The 21,522-nt window shown below is 33.6% G+C and overlaps 1 protein-coding gene and 1 non-coding gene across 35 annotated transcripts in view; both read right to left on the reverse strand.

Annotated features, from left to right (window-relative positions):
• Positions 1-240: 240 nt before the first annotated feature.
• Positions 241-21,522, reverse strand: part of LOC112710659 (uncharacterized) — a 39,613-nt gene continuing 18,331 nt past the window's right edge. For 7 of the 34 annotated variants that reach the window (XR_011865532.1, XR_011865530.1, XR_011865528.1 and 4 more), the window contains 4 exons: positions 15,058-15,183; positions 14,137-14,292; positions 9,880-9,966; positions 1,769-6,781 (listed from right to left, as the gene is read on the reverse strand). The gene's annotated coding sequence lies outside the window, so the exon portion shown is untranslated. Of the gene's footprint in view, positions 635-1,768; positions 6,782-9,863; positions 9,967-14,136; positions 14,293-15,057; positions 15,184-17,617; positions 18,262-21,522 lie in introns of those variants that run through there. The other 27 variants (XR_011865534.1, XR_011865531.1, XR_011865533.1 and 24 more) reach the window with 16 other exon arrangements.
• Positions 21,177-21,284, reverse strand: LOC112713873 (small nucleolar RNA R71). Its single transcript, XR_003158833.1, has one exon. It is a non-coding gene; the product is annotated as a small nucleolar RNA R71 (small nucleolar RNA).

Genomic DNA, 21,522 nt, shown 5'->3' on the forward strand with positions numbered 1-21,522 from the left:
TGTGTTGGTGTTCATCAAAATGTCAGGAACAACCGTATTAACTGTATTTTGTTTTGTGACCTGGTGGACCACATTCTCCCTCATATTGAAGATGGGAGAGTAGAGCCATTGTGGTGTTTCAATACTTTAAAGCACATAGGTGGAATGATAAGAGTTAATAAATTTGAGAAGCTGACAACTTATCCTAACACAAGATGTACTTTACAAGTTATAATATACAAATTATAACTAATCTCGATGTTGTGAAATAGGTACCACGTCGATGCAGAGCCATTTTTATTTATCAAAGCTGCATTTTGACCCTGAAATTAAAGAAGTTGTTGTGTTTAGAAGCAGGTACCCTTATACATAACATGTGTTTTTTATTATTTGTAGTCATGCATGTTAAAGTAACACGACATGGTTTAATAATTTTGCCTAAATTGATATCGTGGATTTTTGTAGGATGTTATGTGGTGCACCATCTAGTTCTCCCAGGATCAGTCAAGTATCTTCGCAAGGCCGGTGGTCAGGTGTTGAGGATCTGAACCAGGGATATGTAGTTGCAAAGACCATCGAAGAAGTTTTGAACTCTTCTGAGGTGACCCTCTCCATGTCTCGTTAAATCTAGCTATTCATTAACACGGTGCATTATCTATTGATATAGACAAATACTGATGTTAATAAATTGCCCATGATATGATAAGATGTGTTAATTAAGAAAACAAGATATATACAGTGTACTATGACTTTTAAAGCTCATAGACAAATTGTGTTGATAAAAAAATACACAGGTAGTCAATTGTTGTTTTAATTAAATAGTAAGAAACTATAAAGGTAACCACTCGGAAGAAAACCATTACAAGGGATAAGTTCAAATACTACTGTAATATTTTTAGCAGAACTAATTTCTACTTTATGTAAGTGTTGCTCATGCTATTATTAGCCATGACTAAGTTCAAATACTGCTAAGAAACTATAAAGGCAACTATTCGGAAGAGCACCATTACAAGGGATAAGTTCAAAGCACCATTACAAGGGATAAGTTCAAATACTGTTGTAATATTACCAGGTATAGCTTTTAGTAGAACTAATTTCTACTTTACGTAAGTGTTGCTCATGCTATTATTAACTATGACTAAGTTCAAATATTGCTGCAATATTATCAGGTATAGTTTTATTAGTAAATATTACGGTTATGTGAATGGATTGTATCTAAGTTCATTTTTCAAATGGATGCCAATTGTCAGGAAGCTCCTGTCTAGATTGCTGCAACTGTAGTCTCTATAAATGCAAGCAAGAGCGATTGGTACTACAAGTCATGTAAGAGGTGCCCAAAAAAAATTGACACTCCTATTGGAGAAAGATATGAATGCACTAAGTGTGGACACACACATGGATGTGCCGCCATTAGGTATGTGAAATAATAAACTATGGAGTTTGATAACTGTCGACAAATTTTTCAATGCTTCCTATTATCACTAATAAAACCAATTTATTTTTCACGTAATAATAGGTACAAACTTGAGGTGAAAGTATGTGATGGAATAGGGAGCATGACTTTGTTATTGTGGGACAATGAAACAACACAATTAGTTGGAAAAATGCTGAAAAAGTTATGGATGAGGAGGTAACTTTTCAAATTATTAAATTATGTATAATCACCTTTAATTTTTTATGTATGTAAGGCTAAACTCATCATAAATTATCCTTTACGTAAAGGTTGGTGATGAAGAATACCCCCCACCCTCGATAATATCATGGATAAGAAGGCACTATTCAAGATAAATGTTAAAATGGCAAACATCAAGCAATACGATCAAATTTACATGGTTAGCAAGGTATGCGATGATGAGGAGCTTGTGGAAAAGAACATGCCCAAGAAAATGCAGACCAATCTATCCACAAACATCACAGTATGGTCTCTTTGTACACATTAAATATTGTATTAGAATTTGACATTTACATTATGAATTGGTAAGCATAGTATGTAAACAGATATGTGTATGTTACTCGGGCAGGAAAGTGGCTACAGCAACTCAGTGGATATGTCAGGCAATATTGTCAACCTTAAAATTGATACTGATCCTCATTTTAGCATGGTAAAAATATATGTTAAACTTTTTCATTTTATTGGTCATCCATAAATCACTTTTGTATTGTGAATAATTGACTAATGAGAGTCAATTATGTATAGGATGGCCTTGAAGATAGCGTGTCAAGTGGCAAGTGTAAGACTCCAGCTAAAAGTGCTTCCAGTGAGATAAACGATGCTGCGAAAAACTTGCTCCAACATAAAGAAGAAGGTCAATTTCCACTAATCGTTTCAGTAAGAGAGTTGGGAAAAAACAGAAGATTCAGTTAATTGACAAGGAAAGTTAACTAGTGAGTATAATGATGTGCAAGATTTATCCAAGACTATGTTGTTAACTTCTTTGATGATAATTACTTGAACTATGTAGTAGTAGTATGTGGGTTATTTTGTGAAAATTTCCTTGAACTATATCGTAGTACTATGTGGCATATGCTAGCCATGTTCTAATTTGAATTTATCAACATTACGTTATCTCTCTATCTATAATTGAAAGACTTATTACATTTTCTATGCATATGCTAGCCATGTTCTAATTTGAATTTATCAACATTACGTTGTCTCTCTATCTATAATTGAAAGACTTATTTAACTTTCTAAGTTAATATGCAATGATAAAGAATTCTACTACACCAGATAGTAAAAGATAGGTATTTACAATTCCGTGGGCATCAAACTAGGAAAACTCCATGGTAAACCTGTATATGACTAATTCAAAGTTAAATAAATAAAAAGGATTGACAACATCAACTGCAGTAATAGTAACACAAAACATAGCTTAGGTTTTTGAATGTCAAAAGCAAATGTGAAGAAAAGAAAGTTATACAAAATCTTGATAAAACTAGGGTCTTTATTTTAAATGGACAGATGTCAGTATAATTAGTTTTACTAGAAGTGACAAATCTATATGGATGATATCCCAAAAAATCTTAAAGAAAAAATCACGAATCATTGCATAAAAGATGAAGAAAAAATCAAATTAAAGAAAAAACTATTTTGAAAAAGATATTTTATTAGGACAAAAAGAAATACTAATAATATCATAAATAAATAGTGACATTATTAATATTTAAATCCGTCTATGATAAAGTAGTACATTACAATGTCAAGGCTATAATATAAGTATAGTCAAAATTAGTACACATGACCAGTATTCGTGAATAGTGTGTATTGAATTACAGAATGCATGAATGTCTTTTTTGCTTTTCTAAATATTGAAAAATGCATGGTCTTGAAATAGTATTCATTAATATAGATTGGTGAAAAGAATACATGAACATATTAAATTACAATGAGAAATTAGGAAGTTTTGTACTTTTCAGCCAGCGTGTTTCATTATGCAGAGGTCTACAAGTAGTATGTGAATAAGCCCACATATAAGTGACTTATGGCAATAAAAATATTTTTTAAAAGAACAAATAAAGAATATAATCCTCATTGAGAATAACAATCTTGATAACTATGAGGCACATATGATGAAACAACAATCATACTAAAGATATTTTTGTGTGGTTAAATCTCAAGCTTTTGGGTTGGTGTCCCAATGTCGAAAAATGCTATCATGGAGAAGGTTAGGTGAGTATTTCAAAAACTTTCATCAACTCAAAAGCCATCGATCATGAAAACAAACTAAATGTAGGTAAATTACATTCAGACTGCTAATGCTAAGGTATGTAGTAATAGGCTAGAAAATGTATTTAACTAAATATAGGATGTTATAGAACTTCGGAATACACAACTGTCTTAAATCAATGAATTTTATTAACATGGTAAGTGAGATGATATTCCGTGTTGTTCACGCACACATAATTTGTTTGGATGGTCAAACATTTTGACTTAGAGAGGAATAAATCCAAATGATAACACTATTGATCTACTAGGTAAAAAGGTCTATTCATAAAATCATAATGAACGATGAAAGAACCATGTATGAAAAAGGTCAAAGTTTATTTATAAGTCCCAATGTGTCACAAATATAAGGAGTAAGACAATTCTGTGTGATGTTTAAAATAGGGTTACTAATATAATGCAAAAGAAAAAGCTGAAAAGAAAAACAAAATATATCAGACCATATTATTTTCAAGTTTTTTAAAAAGAGAGAGTAAATTATGATGTAAATGTATCACTCAATGAAAAATAGTATTTCATGAATAAATAAATAATATAAGCTTAATTGAGAATAGTAATGAGAGATAATGCAGATCCGTGGGAGGTTTAGAATAGGGTTACTTATATTATTTAAAAGTTAGATATGAAAAGAAAACGAGAGTCGGATTATTTTAGTATATTAAAAAAAGAGAATACAATTGAATAAAAATATCACAGCTATATTTTTGTTTACAATTTGTAAGTAAATAATTTTACTATATCAGATTGTATGAGAGAGGTATTTACAATTAGGTGGACATCAATAAGTAGGAAAATTTCATGGTAAAGCTTCCAGTTGAAGTTTAATAAATCAAAGATATTGATAAGACCAATTGTAATAATAGTAAGACAAAATATGACTTAGTTTTTTGAGCGTTAAAAGAAAATGTGAAGAAAAAAAAGTTATACAAAATCTTGATAAAAGTAAGGTCTTCTTCTTAGATGCACAGATGTCAGTATAATTATGTTTACTAGGTATGACAGATCTATATGGATGATATCCCAAAAAATCTTGAAGAAAAATTTACGAATCATTACGTTAAAAATGAAGAAAAAATCAAATTCAAGAAAGAAGTATTTGGAAAATAGATTTTATTAGGACCAAAATAAAGACTCATAATATCATGAATAAATAGTGAGATTATTAATATTCAAGCACGTCTATGATAAAGCAGTACATTGCAAGGTCAAAGCTACAATATATGTGTAGTCAAAATTGGTTTGAATGACCAGTATCCATGAATGGTATGTGGTAAACTACCGGATGCATGAAAGTCTTTTTTTGCTTTTTCTAAATATTGACAAATGCATAGTCGAATGATATTAATATATTTTTGTGAAAATAATATATGGACATATCAAGTTGCAATGAGAAATTAGGAAGTTTGGAATGAAAAATTAGGAAGTTTACAATGCAGTCAATGTGTTTCATTATGCAGAAGTCCAAGAGTAGCATGTTTTTAAGCCCACATATAAGTAACTTATGACAATGAAAATAGCTTTTTAAAGAATGAATATAGAAGATAATCCTCATTCAGAATAGTAATCTTGATAGCTATGAGGTTGAGATACATACGATAAAACGCCTATGACATTGGTCCGAGAGAAGCAATTTTTTAGGCTCACATATAAGTAACTTAAAGCAATGAAGATATTTTTTTTAAAGAGTGAATATAGAAGATAATCCTCATTGAGAATAGCAATGCTGCTAGCTATGAGGTTGATATACATAGGATGAAATGCCTATGATACTAAAGATATTTTTGTGTGGTTAAATCTGATACTTTTTGGTTGGTGTTCCAACACCAAAAAATGCGATTATGGAGAAGGTTAGGTCAATATTTCAAAAAATTTCATCAACCCAAAAGTCATCGATTATGTAAACAGACTAAAAGCAGGTAAATTGCATTCAAAATGCTAATGCTAATGTATATAGTAATAGGCCAAGAAATGTATTTAACTAAATATGGGATGTTATAGAACTTGGAAATATACAACTGTCTTGAATAAATAAATTTCATTAACATGGTAAGTGAAATGATATTTCGTATTGTTCACACAAACGATATGTTGTCTGGATGGTCAAACAACTTGACTTAGGAAATAATAAATCCAAAGGATAACACATTAATCTACTAGGTAAAAAGGTCTATTCATAATAAATAAGGAAAAAGCCGTGTATGAAAAAAGTCAAAGTTTATGTGTAAGTTCCAATGTGTTACAAATATATGGGATTATGGGGTACAACAGTTGTGTGTGATGCTTAGAATAGGATTACTAATATAATGCAAAAGAAAAAACTGAAAAGAAAACAAGATATATCAGACGATATGAATCAAAAATTTTTTAAAAAATAAAATATAGATTGGTAAAAAGAATACATGGCCATTTTAAGTTGCAATGAGAAATTAGGAAATTTACAATGCAATTAGCGTGTTTCATTATGCACAGGTCTGGGAGTAGCATGTGAATAAGCCCACATATAAGTGACTTATGGCAATGAAAATATTTTTTTAAAAAATAAATAAATAATATAATCCTCATTGAGAATAGCAATCTTGATAGCTATGAGGCAGATATACATATGATGAAACAACTATCATACTAAAGATATTTTTGTGTGGTTAAATCTCAAACTTTTGGGTTGGTGTCCCAATCCCAGAAAATGCTATCATGAAGAAGGTTAGGTCAGTGAATAATGATGTAAAAATATCACAAATGAAAATAGTATTTCATGAATAAATAAATCATCTAAGCCTCATTGAGAATAGCAATGAAGGGTAATGCAGATATGTGTGAGGTGGTTATTTATATTATGTAAAAGGTAGATCTGGAAAAAAAAAGACACGTCGGATGATTTTTTTAAATATATTAAGAAAAGAGAGGAAATAACAAGAATAAAAATAAAATATGGGAAAAATAAGCTTCAATTACCGGATCATGTTCATGGCCTATTAGGAACCGCTCAGGTGGCAACTATCGTTGAAAAGAGCTTAACATTTCTAAGCCAGTGCTTGGCCAAATCCACTAGAAAGTTTTTCAGTAAATATATTACAATTACACCTGAAAAAAAATAAAAAATTAAAAAAGATATTTCATAATTTCTCGATAAGCTAAACATGTATACCGTAACACACTAAAAGATATGTACACATTTGTGAAAGCAAAAAGGACAAATTATTTAAGTCTAAAATAATGATCATGAGATAATAAGACATTTAGATATCCATATTGCTATTGAAACTAAACACAAAATGAAGTTGGAGTCTACATTAGCAAAAAGGCACAAAGAGCTAGCTTTATAAATACATGTTGATAGAAAATGGAAAAAGGCATGGACAAACACATCAACTGTTTACCAAACAGCATATCTCAAACACTTCTCCATTTAGTTTCAAAGGTGAGTAATATATTGCCTAGAAGGGTAGAGTTACCACACATTGTGGATGATCTCCTATGGAAGATCTTTGTTAAAGCTGACCCAAAGACTGTTGGTAAATGCAAGACACTGAGTAAGGCATGGAACTTCCACTTATCAACCCCAATGTTTATTAAGCAGAATTAGAAGGAGAACAAGGCCAGAAAATGGGATCTGATCGTTGGGATTGGATATCCACCTTCCGACCAAAACTCTCAATGGTTTGTTAGGGCACATGTCGAATCTGGAGCAAAGCACCAACATTCCATACCAGTAGCCATTAATAAGTTTGGCTTCTACTCATTGGTTAGGTCAGATCACAGTGTTATTTGTTTGAGGTTCTCTCAGGGTGGACTTAATTGCTGTCTTCTAATATAGAATCCGCTCACCTGAAGGATGAAGTTTGTTCTTGATGAGGCAAGGAAATATCGGGCCCACGATATATCACTCTACGCTCTTGGTTACACGTACGATAGCATGGAGTATCGTATATTGCACATAAACAAAAAGCAGTTGCAAAGGAAGAGTATGTCATGGACGCTATATAATTCATGGGACGCTAACTGGAAAGATTCAGGTAGCTTTGAGAGTAACGTGAAAAAGATAGATCCTAAGTCTGTTGTGAATAATGGTGTCGTTTACTGGATTGGATGGGATGAACTTAGCCTGACAGATCCAACGTCAATCATAACATTTGATCTGCGACAGTAGTTGGCTTACGAGGCGGAAGTTCAGGATGGTGCAAAGTCCACTTATTACTCATTAACAAACTTTAACGACAGTGTTGCTTTCATTTCCTACAAGAATCTGGGTTACACAAGAACTGTTGTCGTTTGGGGAATTCAAAGCAATGGGCAGGGCAAGATAGAGTGGGAGAAGATGATCAAACTTTCTGGTCTTGGGATTCCATACAATCCAACAATGTTTGTTGGAATGGACATTGTATCTAAACTAGAGTCCCGGAGCGGATTGGAGGGAGATGCGGAGAGAACTAAGATTGTTATATCTAAGATCAAATGGAAGTCAGCTATAAGAGCACACATTCTGCATCGTGTTTGGCAAGAGATTGTCTATGTTGAAACTTCCATTTTGCACTCGGATGAGCTTTTTATTTCACTTAGGAATTATATCAGTATATTTTGTCTAGAGTATGTTTTAGGATTGCAAACAGTTTTTAATGTTCTATTATTGTGTGTTTAGGGTTTCGATCTCAAGGAGTTTGAAATTAGGATTTTTTGCTACTGTGTTTTGACAGCATGTTTAGAGTGAAAAATCTTTGTTTTTATCCAGAATGAAATGAGATGATGCAATGTATTTTTTATTAATGTAAATGTTATGTGCTTTAATCTTTATTTACTAAACAAATACATAGTTAACACCGAATGTAGTATACTAAACCAAATCATGCACATGTGTATAAAATATTCAAACATTAGCTGTAGGATTAACTAATAATAAGTCCTAAACAATCACAAAGTCTGAGTAGTCTCGAACATTCACTAAAAACACATAGTATATATGCATTATGCATGTTCATAATTAGTAGTTAAGTTAATTGGATGGTTATCAAGTATTAAGTGTATATGCGGTGACAATTTATACATCTTATAGGTGTACTCAAATAAATTGATTGTGAAAAACAAATAAATTATGAAAAATTAAATAAAATTTAAGGTGCACAACTTAATATATTTTGGGAGACACAAAGATAGACACCATGCATCCAAAGATAATACATTTTCAAAAAGAAATAATAAAAACGTGTATATATATAATGACAACGATTGTAACAAACCAAATGAGTGGACACATTTGATTATATTATGAAGTATAACATATCTAAGATTCTCCAACCAAGTATACACAAAGTCTACATTAACCCATTACTTTTTGGAGCCTTCATCGTTGGCTAATTTTTGTAGTTAGAAAATAAAAGGGTGGCTAATTTTTGTACTTAGAAGATAAAAGGGGGACGCTGATACATATTTTAGATATCACTAATTACACTATTAAAGGCAAAAAAAATTTGTGTTATATGTAAGTAAGGGAATAACACCATTTAGATAGTGTAGTCATGTGCTACCAGGTCTACCCAATTAAAGAAAACATAAAAGGAATATGACAAAGATGAGGCATATAGAAATATGACACAAAAGATTCTAAAAGGTAACCTAGATATGTAGAAGTTCATGAAAACTACAATAAAGAAACCGCCAACCAGACACACTGAATATGGAACAATCATTCACTGCAGATGCAAGATGCAAGAGAAAAAGTATTCTGAATGACAAAAGAAAAAGGAAGTGCACATTGAAACCACAGACATCGAATCAGCAATTCAAAAGGCAAGCATTACAAGGAATAACTACTACTGTAATATCACCAGGTATGGTTTTCAGTAGAACTAATTTCTATATATTTAATTGTTGCTCATGCTATTATCACCCATGATTATCATTGTCGAACTATGTATAAGGTTATTGTAAATAGTTTTACCAAGTAAAGTTTAAAAACTTTAGCTATTATTGACTCAGAAAAAGAAAAGACATTATGTTTAGTTTTTAGCATAATCTAAATTAACTAACTAGAGGATGTTGCCATTTGTAGATAAACATGACCAAGCAAGCAGGTTGTCACCTTTAACTAACAATAGGAAGGCTGATGGAAGAGCGACAAGTTTTAAGTCAGGAATGGGAGCAAGACAAGATTTCATTAGTTCTGCATTACCGTTTAACAAAGGTACCTTCAATAGTAGTGATCAACAAGGCTTTTGAATTATGCCATGATTACCAATACTTTTTGCAAATATGCAGAGCAATGTATTGCTGATCTACAAGAACAACATACCAACATGATTAATTTCAATGCAAATGGAGACCAGATGATAAAGAAGCACAATGATAGCACTCAAAGTTACACCATCAATAAAAGTACAATCTCATCATCGATTCAGACATTCAAAAGACAACCGACAAGAAATAAGTCTAAATACTATTGTAATGTCGCCAGGTATAGTTTCCACTAGATCTAACTCTTTTTGCATTAAGTGCTGCACATATTATTAGCAAAATAACTTTTAGTGGTAAAAGGAGTGAATTATTTATAATAGTTTTTCCAAATTAAGTTTCAAAATATTAGGTATAATCTACTCACAAAAAGAAAAGACCTTATATTCAGGAATGGAATATATTTGTGGTCAAAAAGTTAACATAGAATTCTTACTTATTTGTAACCAAGAATATATATTTTGGGAACGCAGTTTTTATGTCCTTAATGTGAAGAGAGATAGCATTTATTGTACATTTTTTGGATTATACAGGCAGAGAACATATCCAGGGGACTCAACTAACTATGACAAAAATCATAATCTCAAATGCAACAAATGATGGTATTACAGAAGTTAGCTCACATGCTCATGGTAGGATGACACCTGGTACAATTTTTTATTCAATGTAAAATACACCTATTTAGGAATAAAGAATCTTAAGATGCACGAAGAATTTTGTATTACTTCTTTTCTGATCTCTAGCATAAGATTATAGAATGTGATTAAAGACGATACACTGAAGATTTTTTCGTAATCAGCCACACCTACGAGTGGCATAGTGAGAAGGAAACAACCAAGTAAAGTACAAAGTGGAAATAACGAAGGTATGGTGATGATAACATTATTAATGATACTAGACATATAATGATATAAACTGGAATTGTCAATGATGATTACAAGATTTTTAGAATATTGGCACATAGGAGATGCATCATATGCATGTGAATACTATCATGCTTTATTCTGGTATGATGAAAGAACTTAGAAACATTACAACACTGATGATCCAAAATACACGAATTGTTGTCGTGGAGGACAAGTGAAAATACCACCATTACAAAATGCTCCTAATGTGTTGTATGATTTGTTATACGGAAATGATACGAAGAGCAAACACTTCTGTGAGAATATTAGAAGTTACAATAGTATGTTTCAATTCACATCAATTGGTGCAAAAATTGATCAAAGTATAAAAACTACAAGAGCGCCGCCAACCTTTATATTATGTGGAGAAAATTATCTTTTGATGGGAAGTCTCATTCCACCAGAGGGGAATATTGCGAAATTTGCACAGTTGTATATTTTTGACACTAATAATGAGATACAAAATCGTATGTCTGTCATAAGGTACAGTATTAAATTAACCTTTTTTTTGTAAATTAGCATGATACTTTTAACAAAATATTTTAGAAAACAATTGTGAAGAAAAGAGAATAATACATGAGGATATTGTTAGAGCATTGAAAAGTATGCTAGATGAGCATAATGTTTTGGTTAAGGTATTTTGAATGGTTAGGAAATCCATAGCAGCTGAGCCTAGATCAAAAGTGAAGTTGAGATTAATGTGCAAAAGAGGTAAGGATGGTAAAAGGCACAATCTACCCTCTGCAAATGAAGTTGCTGCATTAATTGTTGGGGATTTTGATCCAGATAAAAATGATAGAGACATTGTGGTTGAGACTCAGAGTGGTAGATTACAACGTATAAACCAACTTAATCCAACATATTTGGGTTTGCAATATCCTCTATTGTTCCCATATGGAGAAGACGGATACAAGGTAGATATACCCCTTAACAAGAATTGCAGTGAGTCTGCCAAAGGAAGACATGATGTATCAATGAAAGATTTTTTTGCATATAGGATACAAGAAAGATATGCAGATGGGTCTCCATTACTCTATTCAAGGAGATTATTCCAACAATTTGTGGTCGATGCTTACTCGATGATTGAGTCTTCTAGACTTAACTTTATTCGCCTTAAACAAGACAAGTTTTGGTGCAAGATGCACAAAGGTATAACAGAAGCAGTTTTGAATGGAGAGACAACGCCATCATCACGTGGGAAGTGTATTATCTTACCATCATCATTTATAGGAGGTCCAAGGTATATGATACAAAACTATCAGGATGCAATGACAATATGTAGAGTTATGGGGGTATCCAGACCTCTTCCTAACATTTACATGTAATCCTAAGTGGCCAGAGCTAGATGACTTTCTCAAGACTAGAGAGTTAAATGCAGAAGACCAACCAGAGATGGTTTGTAGAGCTTTCAAAGTTAAGTTGGACCGACTCATAAAAGACATAAGAACTAACAAGATGTTTGGAAGTGTCATCGCAGGTAATTGATTAGTTTTATTAATTGTGTTCAAATATACCCAATCAGTTTTATTTTAGCCCGAAAAAAATTGTCAGACTAATAGTAATTTTTTTTACTTTTACAGTGGTTTATACTATTGAATTTCAAAAACAAGGATTGCCGCATGCCCACTTTTGTTATTCCTTCACCGAGATGATAGATATCCAACAGGCGAAGACATAGACCGAATTATCAGTGCTGAAATACCAAACAAAGAAAAAGATCCAGTGTACTATGAAGCTGTTGGAAATCACATGATGCATGGACCATGTGGTAGTGTTCGAAAAGATTCACCGTGCATGAATAACGGCAAATGCATACGCTATTTTTCAAAGAAATTTGTTGAAAGTACAACTGTTGATGAGGATGGCTATCCAATTTATAGACGAAGGAAAGATGGTAGAATAATCAATAAATCAGGTGTCGATCTTGACAATCGATATGTTATCCCACATAATAGGGAGTTGTTATTAAGATATGGAGCACACATCAACATTGAGTGGTGCAACCAATCAAGATCTATAAAATATTTGTTCAAATATGTGAACAAAGGACATGATCGAGTGACAGCTTTATTTTACAAGAGTGCTACAGGAGATGCAGAAGATGATGAATGCGATGAAGTGAGCATGTACTACGATTGTAGGTACATCTCACCATGTGAGGCAGCTTGGAGGATTTTTGGCTACAACATCCACTATAGAGACCCTTTGGTGGTTAGGCTAGGTTTTCATTTACCTGATGAGCAACCTGTGGTCTTTGAAGATCATGAAACCCTAGATGATGTTGCTAGAAAAGCTTCAGTGAAAGAGTCTATGTTCATAGGATGATTTAAGGCAAATAAAAAATATCCAGAAGCGCGCAACCTAACATATGTCGAGTTTTCAACCAAGTTTGTGTGGAAGCCTCAACCACGGAAGTAGTTCCCACGCAAGTCACACTCCGTCATTGGGAGAATTTTCTTCGTTTCTCTAGGATCGGGTGAAATCTGTTACTTGAGGTTGCTACTTAAATTTGTTAGGGGACCTACGTCCTACGAAGAGATTAGAATAGTTGATGCGGTTGTATATCCGTCATTTAGAGACGTATGTTTTGCACAAGGTCTATTGGATGACGACAAAGAATATATTGAAGCAATTAATGAAGCTAGCCATTGGAGATTAGGAGAATACTTAAGAAAACTGTATGCGACGTTACTATCATCTAATTCAATGGCAAGGCCTGAGCATGTGTGGGAAAATACATAGAAGTTGTTGTCCGATGACATTGTGCACATGCAAAGAAGAATTTTCGATAATCAAGGTAACCTTAAATTGCTAACATGACTTTGACCGGTAATCTTTTTGCATAAATCAAGTACATCTAAATTCCCATGATTTGTTAAAAGGAAACACGGTGTTCTAGAAACTACAACTTCACCACACCATCATAACTATAACATTCACACCATAAGCACTACTTAGTCTTAATCAGTACAAGAACGGAGATTTACTTAATTGAGTTAGCATTCTTATATTTTTTGAATATCCTATACATAGTTGAGTTAGTATTCTTACATTTTTTGAATATCCTAAACATGTAAGAAATTTTTTCACTCCTTTAGAAAACCAAACATTAGATCTATACACAATTTAATTTTAAGCATTTTAACATTAGTGACTTTTGAGGTCTCATTGACCAGTTATGTTCAAGTTATATGCACAATATATATGCAATTGTTTTGTGCAATTAAATGACTATAAATCCGTGTTGGTTGGTTTGAATGAAAATACAATACAATGTTTAGTAGTTATAGTTATGGAAGGATGTATTACCTCTGAAATTCTTTGTTCTGAAATTTGGATGATCCTTCTAATGAAATATAGTCTGAAATGGTCAGATGTGGTTGTATCAATGAAAAGCCTTGCACAATTGTCCCTATTATGGATACAATATTCTAGCTTTACCCAAATCCATCCCATTAGATGTACCTGTCAACATGTGTTGAAAATTGGATATTTTACAGAGTCTAATAGCATGCACAATAATAGTAGTGAGAATTAGTTACAAGAAAAATACACTAGAGCACATGATAGATAGGAGCTTGAAGAAATACATCATGTTATAAAAACTACAGCATTTACTCCATTGTATAATAGCTATGGGAAGACTAACTAACCAAAACAAATCAAAAAATGTACATACAAAATAACTTGCAGGATATCTTCATCAAAAACCTTATGTTGTAACAAATTGATTTGTATGAGCATATGATTCAAGTATATTTATTATAAATCAACACCTAATCCTCATACCTAATAACAATTTATTACTATTAAGAATGTTGTTCAACCATATTCATGACATCAACATACTAAAATACAAAACTTTTAAAATAAATTAACATGTGTTTCAAAGAACAAAGACTATTAATTTTTTTCGAGAAATTCTATTTGGAAAATCACATCAACAAACAAACAGTTATATATCATTGCTATAACCACACAACAACACACACATTTGATGTATAAATAGTAATTTGATGTATATGAAAAATCCAATATAGTAATAGACATCCATGCTGTTTCTGAAATAGTGGCATGCACGTAAGTTGATAGTGTTATCATAGTTTCAGCTGATCACAACCTTTTAATTCCAATGCAGGTTTACAAGTAACAGATGAAGAGCTGCAGGAATTGATTCTAATTGAAATTGAGGACTTATTGAAGGCTTACAACAAAAGCTTAAGAGATTACCATTCTATGCCATACCCAAACACGGAAACATCTAATCTGCTTTTGAGGCACACTGGGATTAATAGACTGATTCACGATGAACTTCGATATGATAGACGCAATCTAGCGGTGGAACACACAACATATCTGCAACAACTAACAGAAGAACAAAGATCATTATATGAACAAATTATGGAAGCCATGAATAATGGGAAAGGGAGGGTCTTCTTCCTATATGGATACGGTGGGACTGGAAAGACATTTGTCTGGAAGACACTAGCCGCTGCAATTAGATCAAAAGGGAAGATTGTTATCACGGTTGCATCAAGCGGGATAGCATCCTCATTGTTACCAGGTGGTAGGACAGCACACTCACGTTTTGCAATCTGACTAAACCTTGATGAATTTTCAACATGCAACATAAAGCAAGGCGGTGCATTGGCTGAGTTGATAATAAAGACTCGGTTAATAATATGGGATGAAACTCCTATGGTTAATAAACATTGCATTGAGGCGCTTGATAGGAAAATGAGGGATATCTTGAGGTTTAATATCCAAATAGTCAAAATCAGCCATTCGGAGGAAAGACAATTGTATTCGGTGGGGATTTTCGGCAGATACTTCCTGTTATTCCCAAAGGTAGAAGGAAAGATATTGTACATAAAACGATAAATTTATCTTACATTTGGGAGAGCTGCAAGTTACTTACTTTGTCAAAGAACATGCGTCTGAAAGCTACACATGATGATGAAAAAATAGAAGACTTAAGGGAATTTGCAGAATGGATTCTAAAGATCGGTGATGGGAACTATGGCACTCAGAAGGATGGTGTTGACAAAGTCAAAATCCCGGATGATATCATGATAAAGGATTGGGATGACCCCATCGTAGCTATTTATAAAGCAATATATCCGGATTTGTTTGATGGGACAAACTATCTATCTAACATTCAAGATCGGGCCATACTTGCACCCACACTGCATATTGTTGATGAAATCAATAATTACATGATGAGTTTGAACCAAGCCTGTCATGACCCAAACCAAGCTCTGGCACTCAAGGGACAAGTCCCTCAGCAAGCTGATGAGCGGATAATTTATACGCTTTTTGGCATTGTTTTTAGGTAGTTTTTAGTAGGATCTAGCTACTTTTAGGGATGTTTTTATTAGTTTCTATGCAAAATTTATATTTTTGGACTTTACTATGAGTTTCTGTGTTTTTCTATGATTTCAGGTATTTTCTGGCTGAAATTGAGGGACTTGAGCAAAAATCTGATTCAAGCTGAAAAATGACTGCTGATGTTGTTGGATTCTGACCTCTCTGCACTCAAAAAAGATTTTCTGGAGCTACAGAACTCCAAATGGCACGCTCTCAACTGCGTTGGAAATTAGACATCTAGGGCTTTCCAGAAATATATAATAGATCATACTTTGTTTGAGCTTAGATGATGCAAACTGGTGTTCAACGCCAGTTCCATGCTGTATTCTGGAGTAAAACACCAGAAACACGTCACAAACTAGAGTTAAACGCCAAAAACATGTTACAACTTGGTGTTTAACTCCAAGAGAAGCCTCTGCATGTGTAAAGTTCAAGCTCAGCCCAACCACACACTAAAGTGGGCCCTGAAAGTGGATTTCTGCACTTAGACTTATTTTTGTAAACCCTAGTAGCTAGTCTAGTATAAATAGGACTTTTTACTATTGTAATTTCATCTTGGTATTGGTGGACGAAATTGTGATCGCATCAATATAGTATTCTTTGTTGTTGTATGGAATCATTATTATAGCTCTTTGCTATGTGTGGACACAACTCCGTTCAACTAGCCAGCAAGTGTACTGGGTCGTCCAAGTAATACCTTACGTGAGTAAGGGTCGATCCCACAGAGATTGTTGGTATGAAGCAAGCTATGGTCACCTTGTAAATCTCAGTCAGGCGGATTCAAGTATAATTGGATTATTGGTTTAAATTTGATTAATAGAATAAATAGAAAATAAAGATAAATAAACTAAGATAGAAATACTTATGTAAATTAATGGTGGGAATTTCAGATAGGCGTATGGAGATGCTGTGCTCCTCTCGAATTTATACTTTCTTATTACATTCATCCAATCCTTCTTACTCCTTTCCATGGCAAGCTGTATGTAGGGCATCACCGTTGTCAATGGTTACATCCCATCCTCTCAGTGAAAATGGTCCTATGCTCTGTCACAGCACGGCTAATCATCTGTCGGTTCTCAATCAGGTTGGAATAGAATCCCTTGATTCTTTTGCGTCTGTCACTAACGCCCAGCCTTCAGGAGTTTGAAGCTCGTCACAATCATTCAATATCGGAATCTTACTCGAAATACCACAGACAAGGTTAGACTTTCCGGATTCCCATGAATGCCACCATCTATCTAGCTTATACCACGAAGATTCTGTTGGGGAATCTAAGAGATATGCGCCCGGCCTAAGGTAGAACGGAAGTGGTTGTCAGTCACGTGCGTTCATAGGTGAGAATGATGATGAGTGTCACGAATCATCACATTCATCAAGTTGAAGTGCAACGTATATCTTGGAATAAGAATAAAAGAGAATTGAATAGAAGATAATAGTAATTGTATTGAAACTTGAGGCACAGCAGAGCTCCACACCCTTAATCTATGGTGTGTAGAAACTCCACCGTTGAAAATACATAAGTGAAAGGTTTAGGCATGGCCGAGAGGCCAGCCCCCTGAATGATCAAAAGACCGAATGGCCAAAAGATGACTAATACACTAGTAAAAAGTCTTATTTATACTAAACTAGCTACTAGGGTTTACATGAGTAAGTAATTGATGCATAAATCCACTTCCGGGGCCCACTTGGTGTATGTTTGGGCTGAGCTTGATCTATCCACGAGCTGAGGCTTTTCTTGGAGTTGAACGCCAAGTTATAACGTGTTTTGGGCGTTCAACTCCAGATCATGACGTGTTTCTGGCGTTTAACTCCAGACAGCAGCATGTACTTGGCGTTCAACGCCAAGTTACGTCATCAATTTCCGACTAAAGTATGAACTATTATATATTTCTGGAAAGCTTTGGATGTCTACTTTTCAACGCCGTTGAGAGCGCGCTATTTGGAGTTCTGTAGCTCCAGAAAATCCATTTCGAGTGCAGGGAGGTCAGATTCCAACAGCATCAGCAGTCCTTTTGTCAGCCTTTTTCAGAGTTTTGCTCAAGTCCCTCAATTTCAGCCAGAAATTACCTGAAATCACAGAAAAACACACAAACTCATATTAAAGTCCAGAAATGTGAATTTAACATAAAAACTAATGAAAACATCCCTAAAAGTAGCTTGAACTTACTAAAAACTACCTAAAAACAATGCCAAAAAGCGTATAAATTATCCGCTCATCAGGTATCTATCTTTGGATGTTTAGTTCTTAGACCTTGGGGGCTGGCCATTCGGCCATGCCTGGACCATCACTTATGTATTTTCAACGGTGGAGTTTCTACACACCATAGATTAAGGTGTGGAGCTCTGCTGTACCTCGAGAATTAATGCAATTACTACTGTTCTTCTATTCAATTCAAGCTTATTCTTATTCTAAGATATTCGCTGCACTTCAACGTGATGGATGTGATGATCCATGACACTCATCATCATCCATCCTTATGAACGCGTGACTGACAACCACTTCTGTTCTACCTTAGATCGGGCGTGTATCTCTTGGATTCCTTAATCAGAATCTTCGTGGTATAAGCTAGAATTATTGGCGGCCATTCTTGAGAATCCAGAACGTCTAAACCTTGTATGTGGTATTCCGAGTAGGATTCAGGGATTGAATAACTGTGACGAGCTTCAAACTCGCGATTGTTGGGCGTAGTGACAGACACAAAAGAATCAATGGATTATATTCTGACATGATCGAGAACCGACAGATGATTAGCCGTGCTGTGATAAGAGCATTTGGACCATTTTCACTGAGAGGATGGGAAGTAGCCATTGACAACAGTGATGCTTTACATAAAGCTTGCCATAGAAAGGAGTAAGAATGATTGGATGAAAGCAGTAGGAAAGCAGAGATTCAGAAGGAACACAGTATCTTCATGCGCTTATCTGAAATTTCCACTAATGATTTACATAAGTATCTCTATCTTTATTTTATGCTTTATTTATTATTATTTTCGAAAACCATTATAACCATTTGAATCCGCCTAACTGAGATTTACAAGATGACCATAGCTTGCTTCATACCAACAATCTCCATGGGATCGACCCTTACTCATGTAAGGTATTACTTGGACGACCCAGTGCACTTGCTGGTTAGTTGTGCGAAGTTGTGAAGAATGTGAGTGAACAATAGTAGTGTGCACCAAGTTTTTGGAGCCATTGCTAAGAATTGTTCAAGTTATGAAAAGAGTAAATCACAATTTTGCCTATCAAGTTTTTGGCGCCGTTGCCGGGGATTGTTTGAGTTTGGACAACTGACGGTTCATCTTGTTGCTCAGATTAGGAAATTTTCCTTTATGTTGTTTTCAAAAAGTTTTCAAAAGATTTTTCCAAAATTTTTTTTCTTTCTTTGTTTTCGTTTTTCTAAAAATAATTTTCGAAAAAATACAAAAAATATTATAAAATCATAAAAATAAAAAAATATTTTGTGTTTCTTGTTTGAGTCTAGTGTCAATTTTTAAGTTTAGTGTCAATTGCATGTCTTTAAAAATTTGTGCATTTTTCGAAAACTCATGCATGTTCTTCATGATCTTCAAGTTGTTCTTGGTAAGTCTTCTTGTTTGATCTTGATATTTTCTTGTTTTGTGTTTTTTGTTGTTTTTCATATGCATTTTTGCATTCATAGTGTCTAAGCATTGAGAATTTCTAAGTTTGGTGTCTTGCATGTTTTTCTTTTCTTGAAAATTTTTCAAAAATAAGTCTTGATGTTCATCTTGATCTTCAAAGTGTTCTTGGTGTTCATCTTGACATTCATAGTGTTCTTGCATGCATCATGTGTTTTGATTCATAATTTTCATGTTATGAGTCATTTTTGTGTTTTTCTCTCTCATCATAAAAAATTAAAAAATAAAAAATATCTTTTCCTTGTTTTACTCAAAAATTCGAAATCTTTGGGTTAACTTAGTCAAAAAATTTTAAAATTAGTTGTTTCTTGTTAGTCAAGTCAAGATTTCAATTTTAAAAAATCCTATCTTTTCAAAATCTTTTTCAAAAATCAAATCTTTTTTATTTTTTTATTATTTTTGAAAATTTTTAAAATTTATTTTCAAAATCTTTTTCAACTAACTAATTGACTTTTTGTTTGTTTTACTATTTCTTATCTTTTTCAAAACCACCTAACTACTTTCCTCTCTCTAATTTTCGAAAATTACCTCCCTCTTTTTCAAAATTCTTTTTTTAACTAATTGTTTCAAATTTTAATTTTTATTTTATTCCTTTTCTTAATTTTTGAATTTTAACTTTAATATTTTTCTTTTATTTTAGTTAATTTTTGAAATTCTCTCCCTCTCATCTCTTTCTATTTATTTATTCATTTACTAACTCTTCTCTTCATCTAAAAATTCAAACCCTCTCATCTCCTCTGTGTTCGAATTTTTCTCATCCCTATTATTATTTTATGTTCTCTTCTTTTTCATATGAGCAGGAGCAAGGACAAGAATATTCTTGTTGAAGCAGATCCTGAAACTGAAAAGGCTTTGAAGAGGAAACTAAGAGAAGCTAAATTACAACAATCCAGAGACAACCTTACAGAAATTTTTGAAAAGGAAGAGGAGATGGTAGCCGAAAATAATAATGCAAGGAGGATGCTTGGTGATTATACTACACCTACTTCCAAATTTGATGGAAGAAGCATCTCAATCCCTGCCATTGGAGCAAACAATTTTGAGCTTAAGCCTCAACTAGTTGCTCTAATGCAATAGAACTGCAAGTTTTATGGACTTCCATCAGAAGATCCCTATCAGTTTTTAACTGAGTTTTTGTAGATCTGTGAGACTGTTAAGACTAATGGAGTAGATCCTGAAGTCTACAGGCTCATACTTTTCCCTTTTGCTGTAAGAGACAGAGCTAGAACATGGTTGGACTCACAACCTAAAGATAGCCTGGACTCTTGGGATAAGCTGGTCACGGCCTTCTTGGCTAAGTTCTTTCCTCCTCAAAAGCTGAGCAAGCTTAGAGTGGATGTTCAGACCTTCAAACAAAAAGATGGTGAATCCCTCTATGAAGCTTGGGAAAGATACAAGCAGATGACCAAAAAGTGTCCTTCTGACATGCTTTCAGAGTGAACCATTTTGGATATATTCTATTATGGTCTATATGAGTTCTCTAAGATGTCCCTGGATCATTCTGCAGGTGAATCCATTCACCTAAAGAAAATGCCTGCAGAAGCTCAAGAACTCATTGACATGGTTACAAATAACCAATTCATGTACACTTCTGAGAGGAATCCTGTGAGTAATGGGACACCTCAGAAGAGGGGAGTTCTTGAAATTGATGCTCTGAATGCCATATTGG

This window comes from Arachis hypogaea, chromosome 9, assembly GCF_003086295.3.
Source record: "Arachis hypogaea cultivar Tifrunner chromosome 9, arahy.Tifrunner.gnm2.J5K5, whole genome shotgun sequence".
In the NCBI taxonomy this organism is placed as follows: Eukaryota; Viridiplantae; Streptophyta; class Magnoliopsida; order Fabales; family Fabaceae; genus Arachis; species Arachis hypogaea.